Source organism: Heteronotia binoei, chromosome 6 (genome assembly GCF_032191835.1).
Source record: "Heteronotia binoei isolate CCM8104 ecotype False Entrance Well chromosome 6, APGP_CSIRO_Hbin_v1, whole genome shotgun sequence".
Taxonomy (NCBI): domain Eukaryota; kingdom Metazoa; phylum Chordata; class Lepidosauria; order Squamata; family Gekkonidae; genus Heteronotia; species Heteronotia binoei.
This window is the reverse complement of record NC_083228.1, coordinates 135,911,173-135,933,892: the sequence shown is the minus strand read 5'-3', so window position 1 is coordinate 135,933,892 and position 22,720 is coordinate 135,911,173. Positions and strand designations below refer to the sequence as shown.

Sequence of the window (22,720 nt, the reverse complement as noted above, 5' to 3'; positions counted from 1 at the left end):
AGCCAGACATTCAAGGAGGGTGATACCTGCTCATTCTCTTCTTGCAGATAGAACGGCAGAGGCGAAAGGTCTCGGTCTAGATGGCAAGGAGCCCGTAGAGAAATGTGCTGATTTCATCCCCATTAATTCCACTTCAGCTGGGTTCCATTACCGTTGCAGACGGCATACCCGTTCTCCAGGTAAGCCCTTCACATCCAGTTCTGTTGGGTAACTTTGCAGGGCAAGCAAGAGTGGGTGGAGTTCATTAGCAGGGGGAGACCAGCAGCTATCTGGGACCCTTGTTCTTACGGGGGGGGGGGACCCCTTGTGAACCAGATGCTCTTGGCCCCATCCCCGAGAACGGGATAACTTTCGCTTCCCAGTTTCTATCCCATCACTTTTTAAGATGTCTTCGCAAAGAGGATCTCATCTCTCGTCTTTGTCCTAATGACCAAGAGACCCATATTGCAGACGTGACCCATATTTTGCCAGTGGGAAAGGCAGCAAATGGAGCATGGCATGTCAGCCTTTTAGCTGTGTAGGCAGTACCTCCTGCGGCTGCATTATAGGCAGACCTGCGCTTTATGGATTGAATATGTACCATATTAATAATTTACCCTAACTCATTGTAGTGCATTCATAAACATGCCCGGCCTCTCTGTCAAGTCTTTAACTGGAGGCATAGAGGACGCTTTTTAGCGGCCCTTCTGATGAGCAGTCTTTTTGATACAAGCGACAGAGTTTGAGGTTAGCTGGACAGATTATCTCCGGTTTCCTATAACCTGACACATTAAGCTGAATTGTATGTCCTGCAGGTATGACCAGAAGCTTAGTCGTTCTAGTGAAAACAATCAAGTCAGTCTTGAATCAAACGGTTCACCCAAACTGTTCGCCGGTTTGGTGTAGTGGTTAAGTGTGCGGACTCTTATCTGGGAGAACCGGGTTTGATTCCCCACTCCTCCACTTGCAGCTGCTGGAATGGCCTTGGGTCAGCCATAGCTCTGGCAGAGGTTGTCCTTGAAAGGGCAGCTGCTATGGGAGCCCTCTCAGCCCCACCCACCTCACAGGGTGTCTGTCTCCTGAAAGTCAGTTTGGTGTAGTGGTTAAGTGTGCGGACTCTTATCTGGGAGAACTGGGTTTGATTCCCCACTCCTCCACTTGCACCTGCTGGAATGGCCTTGGGTCAGCCATAGCTCTGGCAGAGGTTGTCCTTGAAAGGGCAGCTGCTGTGAGAGCCCTCTCCAACCCCACCCACCTCACAGGGTGTCTGTTGTGGGGGAGGAAGGGAAAGGAGATTGTGAGCCGCTCTGAGACTCTTCGGAGTGGAGGGCAGGTTATAAATCCAATATCTTCATCTACCTCACAGGGTGTCTGTTGTGGGGGAGGAAGGGAAAGGAGATTGTGAGCCACTCTGAGACTCTTCGGAGTGGAGGGCAGGATATAAATCCAATATCTTCATCTACCTCACAGGGTGTCTGTTGTGGAGGAGGAAGGTAAAGGAGATTGTGAGCTGCTCTGAGACTCTTCGGAGTGGAGGGCGGGATATAAATCCAATATCTTCATCTACCTCACAGGGTGTCTGTTGTGGGGGAGGAAGGGAAAGGAGATTGTGAGCCGCTCTGAGACTCTTTGGAGTGGAGGGCGGGATATAAATCCAATATCTTCATCTACCTCACAGGGTGTCTGTTGTGGGGGAGGAAGGTGAAGGAGATTGTGAGCCGCTCTGAGACTCTTTGGAGTGGAGGGCGGGATATAAATCCAACATCTTCTTCATCTTCTTGGGAAGGAAGTCCTCTTCCAGGTCAAACTCCTGAAGGGATGCAGGGGGGCCCCAGTCCAGAACAGTGCTCTCAGGCATTTCCTTCGATTTGTGGCTTTTGTGTTCTTTCATTAAGATATTTTTCGTTCCTATTTTCTGCTCCGACCGAATGGTAGTGCAGGGAACAGATGGTGGATCCCAGCAAGGGGCTCCGTCTCGAACGCCTGACGTGCGTGTTGTAACTGTTTGTGTCAGTGTGTCCAAAAGTCCTTTTATCTATTTTAGACCTTCCTTTAGCCAGTAGGGAAAGGGTTCCATGAATAGATATATAATAATGCAATTAGGATCGTCTGTAGCCTCAAGTTTCAGAAAGGAGGCAGAATTGGGCGGGGGGGGGGTGGAGATTTGTTTATGTACAGGTGCGCTTAGTGTTGTAAGGGCAGACTCCAGGCGGCCAGTGAGGTGTCTCTGATAATCCCTATTTAGCCTAATGCCCTTATCTCACAGTGCGGAAAGAAATATTTCGTCAGTTTGTGTTGGCGACTCGCTATTCCTGACTCTGCTCCGTCTTCCAGCTGCCAAGAAGGTAAGCCAGACTCTTCCTGTATCTTTCTTCACTTGTTGCTGCACTCACCCGATAATTTCTGTGGGAGGGTTGTTCACGGGTATGGGCTTTCCGTCTATACTAATGAGTCTGCCTGTCTTCCTAGCACAGAGCAGGTAACGATTTATAAATCTGCACCTTGTCCGGAGCTCAGGAAATGGTGACAAAACGCTTGGTGCTTCTGCAACTGACCCAGAATTGACCTAGTCAAAGCCTAAGGGGTGGGGGAATTTACATGGATACTTTATTTTATTTTACTTCTTTTATGCCCTTGCTTTTCTCCCCGCAAGGGCTCCAAGTAGCTTACATGGTTTTCCTGCTATTATCTTCCCAACAACGAGGGCTTTTTCTGAGCAGGAACGCAGTTCTGGCTGGCTTGGTGCCAGAGAGTGTGGCCTAATATGCAAATGAGTTCCTGCTGGGCCTTTTCTTTTAAAAGCCCTATACGATACAATGGCGCTGGCAGGGGGTGTAGCCTAATATGCAAATGAGTTTCTGCTGGCCTTTTTCTACCAAAAAAGCCCTGGCGACAACCCTATGAGGTAGGTTAGGTTAGAGGGTATGTGTAACCTAAGGTTACACATGAAGCTACCGTATACAATAAAACGTTGATGGTCTTAAAGGTGCTACTGGACTCCAACTTTGTTCTTATACAGAACTAGAGGCCACTGATCCACCAAGGTCAGTACTGTCTACTCAGACTGGCAGCTGCTCTCCAGGGGGAGGGACGGTGGCTCAGTGGTAGAGCATCTGCTTGGGAAGCAGAAGGTCCCAGGTTCAATCCCCGGCATCTCCAAAAAAGGGTCCAGGCAAATAAGTGTGAAAAACCTCAGCTTGAGACCCTGGAGAGCCGCAGCCAGTCTGAGAAGAGACAATACTGACTTTGATGGACCAAGGGTCTGATTCAGTATAAGGCAGCTTCATATGTTCATATGTTCTCCAAGGTCTCAGGCTGAGGTCTTCCAAGACAGTCAGTTTGGTGTAGTGGTTAAGTGTGCAGACTCTTATCTGGGAGAACCGGGTTTGGTTCCTCACTCCTCCACATGCATCTGCTGGAGTGACCTTGAGTCGGCCCCAAGTTTTCACAGAGTTGTTCCTCTCAAGAGCAGTTTCTGTCAGAGCTCTCTCAGCTCCACCTACCTCACAGGGTGTCTGTTGTGAGGAGGGGAAGGGAAAGGAGATTGTAAGCCGCTCTGAGATTCCTTTGGGTAGTGAAGGGCAGGGTATAAATACAATCTCTTCTTCTTTGTCATCATCATCTTTGTCCTTTTAACTGGTGATGCTGGGGATTGAGCCAGGGACCCTCAGCATGCGAAGCAGAGGCTCTTCCACTGAGCCACAACCCTTACTCAGCAAGCTTCAGTGGCAAAGTTGGGGTTTGAACCTGGGTGTCCTGGATCCTAGTCCAACACTCTTCTGCAGGCCATCTCTTCTGAGAAACGATGCAATAACGTTTATTATTTAAACATGTGATTTATCTCCAGGGAGGCCCAAGAAAGTATGCAGTAAAATCATTCACTGAATACATTAACAGTCTGAAACCAATATGAAGGAGCCAATAGTAGCCGCAAATGAGATTAAAAACTGCAGCCTTGTTTCAGCAGAAGGCTTTAAAATTTGGCTAATGGCACTGCTGAATCAAAAGAGTGATGAAGTTTTCATAGCTATGAGAGGCCTGCCTTGGGAAGCACTAGCTTGTCTCTCCACGTGAAGATATCCAGTTTGGGTTTCCAAAACTCAGCAGGTTCATCTGTTAAATAACAAGTTTTCTATTGACAGCACTGTTTGGTGCAGTAGTTAAGTGCTGCAGACTCTTATCTGGCAGAGCTGAGTTTTAATTCCTCACTTCTCCACATTCACCTGCTGATGTGACCTTGGGTCAGCTCACAAGTTCTCTCAGAGCTGTTCTGCTCAATAACAGTTCTGGGAGAGTTCTCTCAGCCCCACCTAACTCACAGGTTTTCTGTCGTAGGGGGGAGGAGGGAAAGGAGATTGTAAGCCGCTCTGAGATTCCTTGGGGTAGTGAAGAGATATAAATTCTTCTTCTTTCAAAATAGTACACCATCCCTCTTTTGGGACTTGGTAGTGGAGGACTGCGGGAAAATGCATTTTCTCCTGGAGGGAGCTGGGAAGCAGCAAATTGGCGGTTTAAAAGGGTTTTTTTTCTACAGGCTGGGAAGGAAGAAGTCCATCAGTGGCCTTCCAGACGCATCTCTTAAGAAATGTTAATTGGTCTTGCTAGAGACAATGGGATAGGCCAGTTCACACGTACAGAGTCACACACACTGGGTGAGGCTAATCTTTCTTCCTCTCCCTGCTGGAGAATCAAAATAGCACCTCTCCTTCTTTTAGGGTGGAGACTTGTTGGTAGCAGAGGATTTCTCTTGAAACAATAAGTAGTTCTCTTCCTCACCAAACCCCCAGTTTTGTGCTAGAAAAACATTGGTATGAACTGTATAGATTACACACCTGTTTCTTTTCCATGGTTGATTCCGCCTGCTAGCAGTGGAACAGGGGCAGACAGGGAAATTAGGGTTGCCAGCCTCCAGGTGGGTAAAAACAGCACAACCGAAGTTATAGTGACCGAATAACTAAGAGTTGGAGGAAACGAAACTACGTCCAACAGACCCTTATATTTGCTCCCCAGCTTCCTTAGGTCTTTATGCTTTCTGCGGCAAAATGCCCCATTATCTATCAGACTTAACCATTCCGAGTCATCAAAGGGCATTTATGCTGGCTAGGCTAAATGCGTTTCCCTCCAAAGTTTTACAAGGGAGATATCATCGAGTCCCTTTAGGTGACAGACTCCGTGGAGCGAATATTCCTGACTCAATTCAGCATATATTGCTTGATTGTTCCTTTTATCATATTCTCCGTAAAGGTTTGTTTTGCAAGCTTTCTTTCTCCCCAGATTTGTTTATTCTGCCATCCTGTTATTATTTATTGAATGATACTGAGGGGGAGGTTAGCGAGGCTGTGGCAAAATTTTCAGCTGACATCCTTAAATTTAAATCTGACCATGTATGAATGCATCTGTAAGCATAGTTTCATTTTGATTTTATCTCCAATGCTTACATTTTTATATTCTGTGTGTTTTTATTTGCAACTGTTATGCCATTAAAGGTTTGGTATGGTAACTTAAGAAGATAGAAGAAGAAGATATTGGATTTATATCCCGCCCTCCACTCCGAAGAGTCTCAGAGCGGCTCGCAATCTCCTTTACCTTCCACCCCCACAACAGACACCCTTTGAGGTGGGTGGGGCTGGCGAGGGCTCTCACAGCAGCTGCCCTTTCAAGGACAACCTCTGCCAGAGCTCTGGCTGACCCAAGGCCATGCTAGCAGGTGCAAGTGGAGGAGTGGGGAATCAAACCCGGTTCTCCCAGATAAGAGTCCGCACACTTAACCACTACACCAAACTGGCTTAACCACTACACCAAACTTAAGAATGTATTGAAACAAAATCATACAATATGTTCAGTGGAAGACTAAATAGCAACAGCGAGTCCCCCAAAGTTTCACAGTTCCATCAAAGGAGTCCCAATGAGCAGGAGGTCGACTTGATTATTCCTGCCTCGAATCCCCTTCTAGCATAGGGGGCTCCAACCACACATCTCAACCAAAGGCAAAAGCTCAGGAAAGAAATATCAACGTGTTTCTGATGCATCATTAAGTTGCAAAACGCTGCAAAACCCGCAAGATCCTTTTTCAGTGCGTCCAAAGACTGCACATAGAATTCCCAGTGGACAAATGGGACAGAAAGTCTCCAGTAAGATTTCAGAATGGCGCTAAACTCCAAAAGACTCAAGGCCTGGAGATCTCTCGCAATCACAACTGATCTCCAGACTACAAAGATCAGTTCCCTTGGAGAAAATGGCTTCTTTGGAGGGTGGCATTGCAGCCCAGTGAGGACCCCTCCCCCCCTCCAAATGGCTCTTTCCCTGGCCTCTATCCCCCCCCCAAAAAAAATCTCTAGGAATTTCCCAACCCAGAGCTGGTAACCCTAACTATAGCTTAGACCCAACCAGTAGCACTAACTGTGGGCTTCATCCAGCTCAGCAGTTGTCCATCAGTGACAGTGACTGAGCTGACACCAATATAATAGCTGAAGGGTCTTAGCTGTGTGGCCCCTATTGCACAGGCAAAGCTTGCTCCTGGAAGCCCTGCTGGTCAGCAGCACTCCCAGTACATTAATCCATTTTACTTACTTCATTTGTACCCCCACCTTTCGCCCCAGTGGGACCCAGGACATCTCACATCATTTTCCGTTCCTCCATTTTATCCCCACAACAACCCTGTGAGGTAGGTCTGAATGAGAGAATGTACCTGGCCCAAGATCACCCAGCGAGCTTCCATGGCACAAGCAGGGATTCGAACCTGGGCCTCCCGGATATTAGCCCAGTGCTCTTAACCACTGCACCACACTGGCTCTCTTAACTGGCCAATCTGTCCCTGTTATAGGCAGATTCATGATGCAGAACACTGAACTCTCATTCTCTGAGCACTTAGCCGTATTCTAGGAGGCAAGATTTTGTTAGGCACTGCTTCCCGTATGCATCACAGGAACTAGGGAAATGGTTGAATTAATACAGAAAGATAAATCCTTGACCAGACTCTACCTTCCATACTAGCTCGGGGCTGTCAAGGTTAAGTGGAAGACACAGGATACATGAAGGGACTTTTCCAGGGCTTTTTTTGTACCTGGAACCCCTTTGCATATTAGGCCACACACCCGTGATGTAGCCAATCCTCCAAGAGCTGAAGAGGCTCTGAGTACAGGGCCTACTGTAAGCTCTTGGAGGATTGGCTATACCAGGGAGGTGTGGGCTAATATGCAAAGGAGTTCCTGCTCCAAAAATAGCCCTGGACTTTACTACTCACCCAGGGTCCCTCATAGAACTTTGACAGGGGGCATTTATGCACTTACTACTTTGGCTGTGACTTCAGTAGCTGTTTCAAGCAACTGTAATGCTTTTATATCCTGACCCCTCTACCAACAACAGATGTGAACTTCTGGACTATTCTTCCAGCAAATTTCCTATTTTTAACTTGCAAAAAGGAGCCATGGAAACGGAACAAATCAGGAAACGGGTTTATCTTTTGTAACATGGAAACAGATAAGGGAAAGCTCTGTCTAGTTTCAGCATTCTACTTCCAGCTGTGGCTGGCTAGATGCCTCTCGGCCTGAAAACAGGGCCTGAAAAAAGTTTATTTAATTATGCATGAGGTGGAGAAAGTGAACACGGAGAACTTTCTCCCATCATACTAGAACGTACAACAAAATTGATGGGACAGTAGCCTCAGTACAGACGACAAGGGCAGAGTCACAGGGTTAACTCATGGAACTCACTGCCACAGAAAATAGTGGTGGCCACCTAGCATCACCCAAACAATGACATCACTTCCAGAGAATATCTGGAAATGATGGTGGTAGCTCTAGGAATTGCCGGAAACTTTATGGTAAAACCATAGAGGTTTTGGAGATTCCTAGAGCTACCAACATTGCTTCCACTGGTTGCCAGACTCATCTTGCCAACCCTATTTGGTATACTGTCTCTGAAGTTCCATCTGTGTCTCCCTTTTGGTGGCTGTCTACAAAGATATCCTTCATGAAGTTGTCTAGTTCTTTTAAAGCCATCTAAACTACAGTAAATTCCATGTTTAGTTGAAAGGTGCCTCGTCAGTTCTGAGCTTACTTTCATCAAACTTGAGTGACTTCAAGGTCTTACTCTCTCTCTACACTGATCATCTCTGGTACTCTGTACTCTTTTCCCCCAAAACCAGAAATCCTTGAACTACGTTAGCTTTGCTTCACTGGTAAGGTGCTCTAACTCTGATTGCCTTACCTTTTCCATCTGTATTATATTTTTGTAAAACATGTTTGTTTACTTACTTCAACTTTAAATGTTTGGGAGTTTCTATTATTTTTCTTTCCTCATTAATTGTCCCTTTTCAACCCAACTGCACTGCAGGGCAAGAAATTACACTGCAAATTTTTTTTTTTTAATAACAAGAAATACAGTTCCAACTGCTCTCCAAAAAATGTGCAGTTGAACAAGAAAGTTGGGTTGGTGGTGATATCCTTTGCAAGATAACAGAAACTGTTTCTAAACTTTCTGGGATAGTAATTCTTCCCCTTTCATTTCTCCTTCTGTGTCTATACTCTATAGATTCTGTGTATGACGTTTTTTTTCCTAATGTACTCGCTTTCTGTAATGCACTAAAAGTGGCTTGCATGGACATTTTAAATATTAAAAAAGAATAAACACAACAAAAATACAAGCTCAGAAGATGCCAGAAAGCTGTAACATGCCAAAAATGTAGTGAAAACTAAAATCCACAAAATCTCTACTGTCAACACAGACTCAGTTGAAAGAGGCCAGCTTTTACTCATTTGCTGAAAAGAGGTGATTCCAAATATGTATCCCTGGGAAGGAAGTTCCAGAGTTTCGGTGCTCTCACCGAGAAGGCCCTGTCGTATATAGTAGTGGTAGAACTCAGAGCAGGACTTCTCCTGATGGCATAAGAACAGAAGTTGATTCATTCTGGAAAACAGGAGTCCCCAAGCTTTTTGAGCCTGTGAGCATCTTTGGAATTCTGACACAGGATGGAAGGTGCAGTCATAAGAACCACAAAGTCCCATTGCAAAGAAGAATAAGGTAATTTAAACAATACACTAGAAAACAGGAGAGAGAGGCAGAACAAAACCAACACCATGGTGGCACCTGCCTTCAAAGCAATGTTATTGTATGCCCAGCCAATTAGATATTCAGTGGCCAATCAGAAGCCTTGCTGGGTAAGTGCCCTCCTGGCTCCACCCACTTTCTGAAACACTTGATAGAGGCCAGGTAAGGGGTTGGTGGGCATCATGTTGGGGAACACTACTAGAAAAGGTGATTCTTGAAAGTCTCTGGTCTCAAACCTTTTACAGGTTAAAAATGAGCACTTAGAATTAGATTGGGGTAATGTGATTTGGATAGATTTTTTGTGCCCGCAGATAGCCAAATTCTAGAACAGTTGTAGTTGCGGAGAACTGTTCAAAGGCCAGCCCCCCCCACATAAAATGCATTACAATAATCCAATCTGGAAGCCACCGAGATATATAGTTGTGGCAGGTCAGAATTCTCTAGGAAAGGTTGCCCTGGTACACCAGCCCAAGTTGGTCAAAGACACTCTTGAGCATCCAGGATCAGTGGCAGGTCAGGAAGAAGGGCCAAGCCATCAACCTGGACCTTCCCAGACAGTAAAACTTTATCCAGCACAGGTTGACTCCCACCTCCAAGATGAGCCAAACCCTCACTAAATACACGTCTGTCTTGTCAGGGCTAAGCTTTAATTTGTTCGCTTTATCCAACCCACCACTGCGTTAGGCAGGAGTTAAGCAAATCCACAACTTACGTCAAACCAGATAAGAAAGTGGCAGAGCTGGATGCCATCTGCATACTGGTAACACTGCACCACTATGGATTGCCAGACTCCAGGTGGAGCCTGGAGATCTCTCGCTTTGACAACTGATCTCCTGCTGGCAGAGATCAGCTCCCCTGGAGAAAGCGACTGAAGGAGTAAACACAGAAGGAGCAATGTTAAACACAATATCAATTATATATTCTAAATTTCTATATACATATACAAACCAATATATTCTTAAAAATAGAGCCAGTTTGGTGTAGTGGCTAAGTGTGTAGACTCTTATCTGAAAGAACCGGGTTTGATTCCCCACTCCTCCGCTTGCAGCTGCCAGAATGGCCCTGGGTCAGCCATAGCTCTCATAGAGTTGTCCTTGAAAGGTTAGCTTCTGTGAGAGCTCTCTCAGCCTCACCTACCTCACAGGGTGTCTGTTGTGGGGGAGGAAGATAAAGGAGATTGTGAGCTGCTCTGAGACTCTGAGATTTGAAGTGGAGAGCAGGATATAACTCCAGTATTATCATCACTTATGTAACTTTTACATAAACAATCATATGTCACCAAGTGTTACATTTCACACCAGCCAAAGTCCTGGATTCCAAAACAGACATGGTCTCTTGAAACGTATTGTCTAGAATCAGGGGTGTCAAACATGCGGCCCAGGGGCCAAATCAGGCCCCCTGGAGGGCTCCTATCAGGCCCCTGAGCAACTGGCTCTTGTCTGCTTCCTTCTCCCTCTCTCTTGCTTCATTCTGCATTCCTGCTTGCTTTGCAAGGCTTGCTCAATCGCACAGGAGCTACAGAGCAAAACCTCTATTTTCTCCATTGATTGAGGCTCCTCCCCCTCCTGGTCCCCTGGGGAAGGAGGGAAAGAGCCAGAGCTTCCTTTGCCCAGTTCTCCAGATCCCATGGGAGAAATACAAAGAAAGCACCTTTAAGACCAATGAATGCTAATGTTTTAAGCATGTTTTAATTTTAAAAAAAAATCTTTGTGTTTGTCTCTGTCCATTATAAAGTTTATATCTCTGCTACCTAATCTTGAATAAGTAGGCAAATGGCCTGGCCTGGCCTGGCCTGATACAGTCCGGCCCGGCCCAACAAGTTCTCATTTTTGTCAGATTTGGCCCTCCTAACAAATGAGTTTGACACCCCTGCTCCACATGGCGAGACAGAGGCATTTAGCAACAAACTATCAATTGTCCAGACCATTCCATAGGTCAACCACAGCTTCAATAGAACTACCGGTCATGTCGACTAGGAAAGTCTCCCAAAGTTATTGAGAAACCATCTGGATCTATGTTGAGGCTGGGTGAGTGGGCGTCAACGTGGCAGATGCAGTTCAGTGTGGCCAAGTGCAAAGTAATGCACATTGGGGCCAAGAATCCCAGCTACACATACAAGTTGATGGGGTGTGAACTGGCAGAGACTGACCAAGAGAGAGATCTTGGGGTCATGGTAGATAACTCACTGAAGAACGCTTGAAACGCTTGGGGCTCTTTAGCTTGGAGAAATGTTGACTGCGGGGTGACATGATAGTGGTTTACAAGATAATGCATGGGATGGAGAAATCAGAGAAAGAAGTACTTTTCTCCCTTTCTCACAATACAAGAACTCGTGAGCATTCGATGAAATTGCTGAGCAGACAGGTTAAAACGGATAAAAGGAAGTACTTCTTCACCCAAAGGGTGATTAACATGTGGAATTCACCGCCACAGGAGGTGGTGGCGGCCACAAGCATAGCCACCTTCAAGAGGGGGTTAGATAAAAATATGGAGCAGAGGTCCATCAGTGGCTATTAGCCACCGTGTGTGTGTGTGTGTGTGTGTGTGTGTGTGTATATGTATATATATATATATATATATATATATAAATTTTTTTTGGCCACTGTGTGACACCGAGTGTTGGACTGGATGGGCCATTGGCCTCTTATGGCTTCTCTTATGTTCTTATGAGTAAAAAGGACAAGCACCAGTCGTTTCCAACTCTGGGGTGACGTCGCATCACAACGTTTTTAGGGCAGACATTTTTATGGGGTGGTTTGCCATTGCCTTCCCAGTCATTTACACTTTCCCCCCAGCAAGCTGGGTACTCATTTTACCTACCTCGGAAGGATGGAAGGCTGAGTCAAAGCCGGCTACCTGAACTCAGCTTCCATTTCCCTACCCCTTGCAAAGAATAGTGTCTTAGCAGAAAAGGGCTTTGCCCATGACCAAGGAACTATAGAAAGTTTCTCCCCCGTGTAGCATTCACCTAGTCTAGAAATACTCCCAATTCCTTTCCTAAACCATATAATTTGAGCAGAACTGGTTTGGGAGCGGGATGGGTTGTACACCATCTAACAAAATCTCTAATTTCTCCCTAGAACCTCACATCAGATATGCGCACCCAACTGATACGTACAGACAGCTGGGACAACTTACAGTGCCTAGCAAGGGGGATCTAATTGCAGTAGATCACAGTGACCTCACCTTTCCACCCACCCGGCCTTGGCTGCAGCTGAACTGAAAATCCAGGTGGAGCTAATTGGGAAAAACAAACTCCTTTCACCTCACCCACCCAGATCTCCATCATTTATGCTGTCTCAGCCTGCTCATCCAGGATGAGAGATTTCCTTCTCGGCGACCCAACAATTAACAGTAGCTTTAGATCAGATAGGACAGCGGTTTGAAAGCTAGTGATAGCTGTAAGAACGTAAGCGAAGCCATGTTGGATCAGGCCAGTGGCCCATCCAGTCAAACCCTCTGTGTCACACAGTGACCAAAAAAACAAAAAACAAACCTGGTGCCATCAGGAGGTCCACCAGTGGGGCCAGGACACTAGAAGCCCTCCCACTGCTGCCCCCCAAACACCAAGAATAAAGAGCATTTTGTGCCCCAGACAGAGAGTTCCATCAATACCCTGTGGATAATAGCCACTGATGGACCTCTGCTCCATATTTTTATCTAAACTCCTCTCGAAGCTGGCTATGCTTGCAGCTGCCACCACCTCCTGTGGCAGTGAATTCCATGTGTTAATCACCCTTTGGGTAAAGAAATACTACCTTTTATCTGTTCTAAGCCAACTGCGAAAGGAGGGGGTGTCTGATTTCCCATCCCCTCATCTGACTCAGCCTCTCTTGCTGCTGTATACCTCCTTCTGCCCTATGTACCCCTATAACCCCCTAGACGTCATCCAAAAAAGAAGGCACAAATCCTTTCCTTGCCATGTATTAGAGCTAGGGTGGCCAGTCCCCAGTAGGGGGCAGGGGATCCCCTGGTTTGGAGGCCCTCCCCCTGCCTCAGGGTCATCAGAAAGGAGGAGGAGGAGAATGTCTGCCGGGCACTCCGTTATACTCTGTGGAGACCGATTCCCATAGGTATAATGGAGAACTGATCTGTGGGCATCTGGAGCTCTGGGGGGGGCTGATTTTTGAGGTAGAGGCATCACACATTTTCAGCATAGCAACCAGTGTCTCTCCTCAAAACACCCCCCTCCAGTTTCAAGAAGATTGGACCTGGGGGTCCAATTCTTTGAGCCCCAGAAGAAGGTGCCCCTATCCTTCATTCTTCCAAATTGAGGGAAGGCATTTAAAAGAGGTGTGGTCCCTTTAAATGTGACGACCAGAACTCCCTTTGGAGTTCAATTGTGCTTTTCACACCCTTGCTCCTGGCTCCACCCCCAGCCCCCATATATCTCTTGAGTCAGACCTGGCAACCCTAATCAGAGCACCCACAGTGGAGAAACGTCGACTGCGGGGTGACATGATAGAGGTTTACAAGATAATGCATGGGATCGAGAAAGTAGAGAAAGATGACCTTTTCTCCCTTTCTCACAATACAAGAACTCGTGGGCATTCGATGAAATTGCTGAGCAGACAGGTTAAAACGGATAAAAGGAAGTACTTCTTCACCCAAAGGGTGATTAACATGTGGAATTCACTGCCACAGGAGGCGGTGGCGGCCACAAGTATAGCCACCTTCAAGAGGGGTTTAGATAAAAATATGGAGCACAAGTCCATCAGTGGCTATTAGCCACAGTGTGTGTGTATATATAAATTTTTTTGCCACTGTGTGACACAGAGTGTTGGACTGGATGGGCCATTGGCCTGATCCAACATGACTTCTCTTATGTTCTTATGTTCTTAAAGGTTACAATACAAGACTGAAGTCGGGGCCTACCAGCCCAATTTATATACATCTCGATTCCCGCACTAGCACATCATTGGGTCATTCAAACCGGTGGAGGCTTGTGATTTGTTTAGGGCCCCAGGGATTTGGATCCTGCAGCCCTTTGCTCCCAAGTCCCGAAGCTCAGTCTGCCTGGCTCCAATGAGCCCGGCGGGAATATCCTAAGTCTTCTCTTGAGTCCGCATACATAAGACCGTGCTAAGGCAACTGCTCTCACCCGCATAGGCTCATCAACTTCAATTTGCACGTTAAGGTTCTCTAAATACAGATTTCCCGAGTCTGTATTCCAGACTCCTGCACACAAAAGTGTACGTCAGGGGTCCTCAACCTACGGCCCGCGGGCCAGATGCGGCCCGCCGAGGACGTTTATGCAGCCCGCCGGGTTATGGCAAAATCAGACCGGAAGTGACGTTCGACCTAAACTCGCGTTAGCAATGCACACTTCCGGCACTGGGCTGAGGTGGCAGAGACAGAGTGTGAGGTGATACCGAGGTGAGGTGAGTTCCCAGGCCAGGGTGTGTGGTGTGGGGAAGGGAGAGAGATGCAGAAGACGGAGAACTGACGGCCCGCGGCCTTGTACAGTAACGGCAGTCCGGCCCTCCAACAGTCTGAGGGACAGTGAACTGGCCCCCTATTTAAAAAGGTTGAGGACCCCTGGTGTACGTTCTGAATAAAACTTTGTTGGTCTTAAAGGTGCCACTTGACTCCTGCTTTGTTCAACCGCTTCAGACCAACATGGCCGCCCACTTGGAAAGATTAATACATGAATGAGTTTTGATCCAGTCTGTGCACACAAGTGATTACGTGAACGGAGACCTGTAGAGTCAAAACAAGTGAGTGTGGGGAGATCACGCTCCCTTTTAAAAGTCAATACACTTGTTTTTCTCCCCCCCCCCCCCCCCCCCACTCTCTGCTTTCTAGACAAGTGAAATAAGATCTCTTGCTTGGGTGAAAAATAGCAGAAGTCCTGGAGCTTAATAAATATATTAATGGCTCCTGTGTTCCCAGGGCCTGAAGGGAGATGAGAATCACAAGGTGAAAACCCCTGAATGTGTTTATTCATGACTGAGTGCCTTGCAGCTGCCTGCATAAAATATGCGAAGACCAGATGGGACCTGTTTACTTTGGTAGGAGAAATGTAAAGGGTAGTGTTGATTAAAAAAAAGAAAATAAAAGCCTCCAGAGCTTCTGTGATAAGTCCTTAGTAAACAGTTCAGTGGAAATGTAGCCCGTCGGTGTCAGGGCAAATCGTGGGGAGACAGACTTTGTGTGAAGGGTCAGCTCAGACTATCTGGTACCGTAAGGCTAGCTTCTCCCCCCCACCACCACCACCCGCACTGCTAACCAGTTTTCAAAAACAGAAGAATTGATAGACAGCCTTGATTGGCCTATCAAAGATAGAACACACGAAACGTTTAAAATAGAATGGAAATGGTTTAAAATAGAATGGCTGAAAACGTTTAAAATAGAATGGTTGATAGTTTCCCTGGTTCGAATTGCGGCATTAGACGTTATGGCAGAATTATGACCAGAAAGTAACCACTGGACCTCAGCACTGGCAGTAAGGCCGTACCATGTACAGAGTTCAGAATTTTTTTCTCGGAACTTAAATGTAGAATGGGCAATTTAATAAAACATGGGGAATGGATTTGATAGCTCCCGAACTACAGGGGCATCGTCAGCATTCATAGGGGATTTTTTTTTTTTTACATCTTCCAGAGAAGATGACTGACGGGAGTATATTAAATCTGGCCAACATAAATGCCCTTTTTTTTTGCTGAGGATCACTTAAAGAGCAAAAATAGGTGGTTAACTGGCCAGGAGTCGGGAATAAATCTCAAGTAAGTTGGAGAGTAAGTTGGTTAAGTGTGTGGACTCTTACCTGGGAGAACCGGGTTTGATTCCCCACTCCTCCACTTGCACCTGCTGGCATGGCCTTGGGTCAGCCATAGCTCTGGCAGAGGTTGTCCTTGACAGGGCAGCTGCTGTGAGAGCCCTCTCCAGCCCCACCCACCTCACAGGGTGTTTGTTGTGGGGGAGGAAGGTAAAGGAGATTGTGAACCGCTCTGAGACTCTTTGGAGTGGAGGGCGGGATATAAATCCAATATCATCTTCTTCTTCTTCTTACTGCCTCAGTCAGGCCCTGAAATTGAATATCTAAAAGCCTGCATTTAATTATCTGGAATACTGTTGAGGCAGATAATAGATACAAGGGATCCAGAGGTATGCCTGTAGATCTAGTTTTTTGTGGACTAATTCCAACCAATTAGATTCATTATAATCAAACAAGATGGATTGTGGGGGAAATGAAAAGCACAAAACTTGAAATTGCTCCTTGACCTGGATAGCTCAGGTCACGTGGGGGGCGCCCAATTTGGCCTCCTCAGAAAGCTGGCGCCCTAGGCAGTCAGTTTGCCTATTGGCAGGGCCGCCCCTGGTCGTTCAGTTGTTGAGAAGGTGTGGAGAGGCAAGATCTTCCGTCAGTGTCCTCCACCATGGCTTTCTGAGGCTTGTTTGAAGCATGAGGGGCTCAGAGGATGGGAGGGAAAGCTTTTTAACCCATCTTTGAGATCTCTGACCCGCAGACCCACTAAAAAGTGTTGAAGCAGTGCCACACTATTTGAACATCACATCCTAGACAGCAAGTGCATGTACCAGGAAAGGCCATTAAAAAAAAAAAAAGTGGACCAGTTGCCAGAAAAGCAAAAGGCAAACCGTTCTTCATTTCCATTGGGTAACAGTGGAGTCATAAACAGTGTTCCCTCTACGCTGAGTTAATGTGAGCTAGCTCAGTTTTATTAGCCTCCAGCTCTCACCTTTTTGTCTTAGCTCAGGAAGGATGGCCCCAGAGCATCTATGCAGTAGCTCACAGCTTGAGAGCCAGCTTGGTGTAGTGGGTAAGTGCGTGGACTCTTATCTGGGAGAACCGGCTTGGATTCCCCACTCCTCCACTTGCACCTGCTGAAATGGTCTTGGGTCAGCCATAGCTCTCGCAGAGCCAGCTCGGTGTAGTGGTTAAGTGTGCGGACTCTTATCTGGGAGAACCGGCTTGGATTCCCCACTCCTCCACTTGCACCTGCTGAAATGGTCTTGGGTCAGCCATAGCTCTCGCAGAGCCAGCTCGGTGTAGTGGTTAAGTGAGCGGACTCTTATCTGAGAGAACCGGGTTTGATTCCCCACTGCTCCACTTGCAGCTGCTGGAATGGTCTTGGGTCAGCTATAGCTCTGGCAGAGGTTGTCTTTGAAAGGGCAGCTGCTGCGAAAGCCCTCCCAACCCCACCCACCTCACAGGATGTCACAGGAGGAAGACAAAGATTGTGAGCCGCTCTGAGATTCAGGGCGGAGGGCAGAATATAAATCCAATGTTGTCTTCTTCTTCTTTAATGCCAGTAGTGCACAAAGTAGAATTTTTGCTCACAAGACTCCGCAGCTTAGAGGGAGTATTGGTCATAAGCGGTGTTACACTCTTCTATACCTATTGACTTTGGTGGACTTAGAAACTCTGCTTAGGATTGCATTGTAGATACTTTTGTGCTGAAACATGTTCCAGGAACTGCTGAAAATGGCTGAAAATAGCACCCACTCCACCTGGGCTTACTACGGGCTTTCCTCCCTACAGCTCCAACGCAGGGAGTTCTAGTCCCCCAAAAGCTGGCTGGCAAGGGACTGGAATTTTTTGTCCTAAATAAATTGGCATACCTATAAAGGAGGCTGGCGCCTTTAAGAACAGCTAAGTTTAATTCTGGGGATAAGCTTTTGTGTGCATGAACACTTCTGTATGTATCTGATGAAGGGTGTGTTCCACATGAAAACGTAGGCCCAGAATTAAACTGTTGGTCTTCAGGGTGCCAACACAGCTACTAACCCCAATCTATCTATAAAAGATGTTGTGGGTGCCCTAACCTGGCTAGCCCAAGCAAGCCCAATCTCGTTAGATCTCAGAAGCTAAACGGGACCAACTCTGGCAAGTACTTGGATGGGAGACCTCCTTGGAATACCAGAGCTGGGAGGCAGGGGCAGGCTTTATTCAGCCACCTCCCTGAGTATCCTCCAGGCCCCTGAGGGGGTCAGTCACCAGAGGTCGCCATGACTTTGAGGTGCACATGCAAAAAACACAGATCCCAAAATAAAACTTTAAGAAAGGATGCCATGAGCCTGGGGGGAAAAACGAGCCCTTTTTCCGTGGGAAAGGTAAGACACAGAGGAACATTGGAATGGTGCCGGTCAGCTGAATATTGTAGCCACCGGCTGAACAACTGTGATGGCTCTTTCTTCTGAACTCTTTGAAATATTCATGAGTATCCAAAGTGCTCAGGAAGTAACTGCCAGTGAGCTGCAGAAGGGGGAAATTGTTTCGGCTGGGAAACTCTATAGAAGGAAGACCCAAAAGAGCTGCGCGCTCTGACCATTTGGTGCCTGGGAAGGGTGGAAAGCTGTGTTACTAGCTCTGGTCAGGGGGACACCTGGAGATTTGGGGCGGGTAGAACCTGGGGAGGTAGTTTGAGGAGGGGAGGGATCACAGCAAGGTACAAGAGAGCCAGTTTGGTTTGGGGCTAAGTGCACGGACTCTTATCTGGAAGAACCAGGTTTGATTCCCCACTCCCTCACATGCACTTGCTGGAGTGACCTTGGGTCAGTCACAGTTCTCTCAGAGCTGTTCTCTCAAGAGCACCCCTCAGAGAGCTCTCTCGGACTCGTCTACCTAACAGGGTGTTGTTGTGGCGAGAGAAAGGGAAAAGAGATTGTAAGCCACTCCTCTGCTCTCCTCTCCCCTCCCCTCTCCTCTCATCTACTCTCCTTTCCCCTCTCCTCCCCTCTCCTCTGCTCTCCTCTGCTCTCCCTTCTCCCCTCCCCTCCCCTCCCCTCTCCTCTGCTCTCCCCTCCCGTCTCCTCTCCTCTGTTCTCCTCCCCTCTCTTCTCCTCTCCTCTGCTCTCCTCTCCTCTCCCTCTCCTCCCTTCCCCTCCCCTCTCCTCTGCTCTCCCCTCCCGTCTCCTCTCCTCTGTTCTCCTCCCCTCTCTTCTCCTCTGCTCTCCTCTCCTCTCCCCTCTCCTCCCTCTCCTCCCCTCTCCTTTGCTCTCCTCTCCCGTCTCCTCTCCTCAATGCCATAGAGTCCACTCTGCAAAGCAACCATTTTCTCCAGAGCAACTGACTCCTGTAGTTTGGAGATCAATTGTAATTGCAGGAGATCTCCAGGTCCACCTGGAAGCTGGCAGCTCTAAGTGACAGTAGGTCCACCCTCCATAGAGTCTACCCTCCGAAGTTGCCATTTTCTGCAGGGGAATTGATCTCAGTAGTCTGGAAGTCAGTTGTAAATCTGGGAGAGCTCCCGCCCCAACCTGGAGGCTGGCAACCCTAGGTAAAGGAAGTGTTGTGTTGTGGTCCTGGATCCTGAGCAGCTGCAGGAAAGGCAGCAGAGTCAGTGGAGGAGCTGAAAGCAGGCCCCTGAAGAGGAGGAAGGGTGGAGGAGGCCGAGGGAAGATGCACGGGGCGGAGAAAAACTGAAAGGGCAGTAGCTGATCTCTAGTGCATGCGTGAGAATTTATTCCGTCTTTGGACGAGATGGCTCATGAGCAAGGAACGAGTTGCTGATCTGTGAAGTGGACAACACTCCCCAGAGGTTAAGGGACTTCCCTGCCTGACGTGTGGGACAGTTTCTCATCTTTTATCAGAGAATAAGGAATCTTTTATAGGGCCCTCTGAAGGAAATCTAGGCTCTGCAGATTTTTTTAGAAAACTGTAGTGTTCATCAGACAGTGCTTCTATGCTTTGGATGCCGTTCCTTTATTGATGTCAAGAATGTTAATTTATAAAGATGGCCTGTCTCCTTCCCTCCTCCTCCCTCCCCCTCCTTCCCTACTTCTCCCTCTTTCCCTCCCTTCCATCCTCCCTCCCTCCTTCCTCCCTTCCTTCCTCCCCACCTCCTCTCCCACCCTTCCTCCTCCCCTCCTCCCTCTCTCTTCTCCTTCCTCCCTCCTTCCCTCCCTTCCTTCTTCCCCTCTTCCCTCTCTCTCTCCCTTCCACCCTCCATCCACCCTTTCACCCACCCTCCCACCCACCCTTCCATCCACCCTCCCTCCTCCCCACCCATCCATCCACCCCTCCACCTCTCCCTCCCATCCTCCTCCCCTCCTCCCTCTCTTCCTTCCTCCCTCCCACCATCCCACCCATCCTCTTCCCCACTCCTCTCACTCTCCCTCCTCCCTCCATTCCTCCCTTTCTCCCTCCCTTCCTTCCTTCCTTCCTCCCTCCCTCCTACCCTCCCTTCCTTCCTCCCCTCCTCCTCTCCCTCCCTACCTTCCTCCCTCCTCCCTCCCTCCCTCCTTCCTCCCTTCCTTCCTCCCTCCTCCTTCCTCCCTTCCTTCTTCCCCTCTCCCTCTCTCTCCCTTCCTCCCACCATTCCTCCCTTTCTTCCTCCCTCCCTCCTTCCCTCCCTTCCTTCCTCCCCTCCTCCTCTCCCTCCCTTCCTTCCTCCCCTCCTCCCTCTCTTCCTTCCTCCCTCCCTCCTTCCCTCCCTTCCTTCTTCCCCTCTTCCCTCTCTCTCTCCCTTCCTCCTCCATTCCTCCCTTTCTCCCTCCCTCCCTCCCTTCCTCCTTCCTTCCTTCCTTCCTTCCTCCCTCCTTCCCTCCCTTCCTTCCTCCCCTCCTCCTCTCCCTCCCTTCCTTCCTCCCCTCCTCCCTCTCTCCTTCCTCCCTCCCTCCTTCCCTCCCTTCCTTCTTCCCCTCTTCCTCTCTCTCTCTCCTTCCTCCCTCCATTCCTCCCTTTCTCCCTCCCTTCCTCCCTTCCTTCCTTCCTTCCTTCCTTCCTCCCTCCCTCCTTCCCTCCCTTTCTTCCTCCCCTCCTCCTCTCCCTCCCTTCCTTCCTCCCCTCCTCCCTCTCTTCCTTCCTCCCTCCCTCCCTCCTTCCCTCCCTTCCTTCTTCCCCTCTTCCCTCTCTCCCTTCCTCCCTCCATTCCTCCCTTTCTCCCTCCCTTCCTCCTTCCTTCCTTCCTTCCTTCCTCCCTCCCTCCTTCCCTCCCTTCCTTCCTCCCTCCTCCTCTCCCTCCCTTCCTTCCTCCCCTCCTCCCTCTCTTCCTTCCTCCCTCCCTCCTTCCCTCCCTTCCTTCTTCCCCTCTTCCCTCTCTCTCTCCCTTCCTCCCTCCATTCCTCCCTTTCTCCCTCCCTTCCTTCCTTCCTTCCTCCCTCCTTCCCTCCCTTCCTCCCCTCCTCCTTCTCTCCCTTCCTTCCTCCCTCCTTCCCTCCCTTCCTCCCTCCCTCCCTCCTTCCCTTCCTTCCTCCCCTCCTTCCCTCTCTCCCTTCCTCCCCTCTTTCCTCTCTCCCTCCCTTCCTTCCTTTCTCCCTCCCTCCTTCCCTCCCCTCTCCCTCCCTCCCTCCTTCCCTCCCTTCCATCCTCCCCTCTTCCCTCTCTCTGTCCCTCTCTCCCTCCTCCCTCCCTTCCTTCCTTCCTTCCTTCCTGAACTGAAATGTTAGGTTGTAAACAAAAGAGGCACATTTAATAACCCAAACTAACCAGTAACCACAGAAGGATGTGATTCTGTTTAGAGCCTAAGGTGCAGAACTGATTCAAACTGGCCCCTGATTTAATCAGCTAAATGGGGCTGTGCAGCTCTCCCAGGGTGATCCACAAATCCTGAGTGGCAATCAGAACAGTGTGGGAGGGGACATCTAGGATTTTAAGCAGTTCTTTCTCCCCACTTTCAATGGTTTTTGTCAGCCAGCAGAGAAGGAGCTTTCTAGGGTTTCCAGCTCGGGGGGGCGGGGGGGAAATACCTGCAGATTTTGAGGGTGGGGTTTGAGGTGGGGAGGTACTTCATTGGAGTATAAACTCTTGCTGAGATTGGATCATTCTGCAGGAGCTGTGACAGAAGCACTCATTCTAGGGAGAGAGCAGAATTTCTGACCCTCAGAGGTTGTCTGTTGCCTCTCTCCATGAGCTGCAATCAAGCAGCACACACAAAGACTCATGGAAACAGAGGGAGAGGTTCCCTCAGAGGGCGTGTAATCCTTGCACAATCTGACTTGTTCAAGCACAAGAAGGAAGTGTGCCAGCAATGCAGAAAAATAAGGTGGCCTCCACTATCAGTCATCTGGGCAACACTATGATAAGCTATTTGAAGGGACAATGGATTACCTAACGTGTTCTCTGAAGTTCTTCTCAATCCATTGGTGCTAAATAAAGTCGCAGGATATACAGCACAAATGCACAGGTGTCAACATATCAGCGATGACAGGTTGAGCTATTCCTATTCTACCTAAAAACAGTCCAAGTACTGCAAGAAGAGGAACCCAAATTCTGCACAGGATTTCTGCATGTTTGGTGTAGTGAGAGCCAGTTTGGTGTAGTGAGAGCCAGTTTGGTGTAGTGGTTAAGTGTGTGAACTCTTATCTGGGAGAACCAGGTTTGATTCCCCACTCCTCCACTTGCAAGCTGCTGAATGGCCTTGGGTTAGCCATAGCTCTCGCAGAAGTTGTCCTTGAAAGGGCAGCTTCTGTCAGAGCTCTCTCAGCCCCACCTACCTCACAGGGTGTCTGTTGTGGGGGAAGAAGATAAAGGAGTTTGTAAGCTGCTCTGAGGCCTGATCTAACATGACTTCTTTTATGTTCCTAACCTATAATTTAACAAAACAAGAGCCACCAGTGAACATTAATGGAAATGCTGTCTTTAATATTTTCTTTCTCTGTTGCAATATAAATTAAACCAAAACCACCCCCAAGGCTAGCGGTCAAAGGCCACAAAAAGATATCATTCCATTTAGGGCGGTGATGATAGAGTATCATTTTGCACTAGACCTTTAATCCTGGTTTTGCCCTA

The 22,720-nt window shown here is 48.2% G+C and overlaps 1 protein-coding gene across 1 annotated transcript in view; it reads left to right on the top strand.

Moving 5' to 3' along the window:
• Nucleotides 1-2,257: 2,257 nt before the first annotated feature.
• Nucleotides 2,258-22,720, top strand: part of VWA5B2 (von Willebrand factor A domain containing 5B2) — an 89,407-nt gene continuing 68,944 nt past the window's right edge. The window contains exon 1 of the mRNA XM_060242660.1: nucleotides 2,258-2,324. The gene's annotated coding sequence lies outside the window, so the exon portion shown is untranslated. The remainder of the gene's footprint in view (nucleotides 2,325-22,720) is intronic.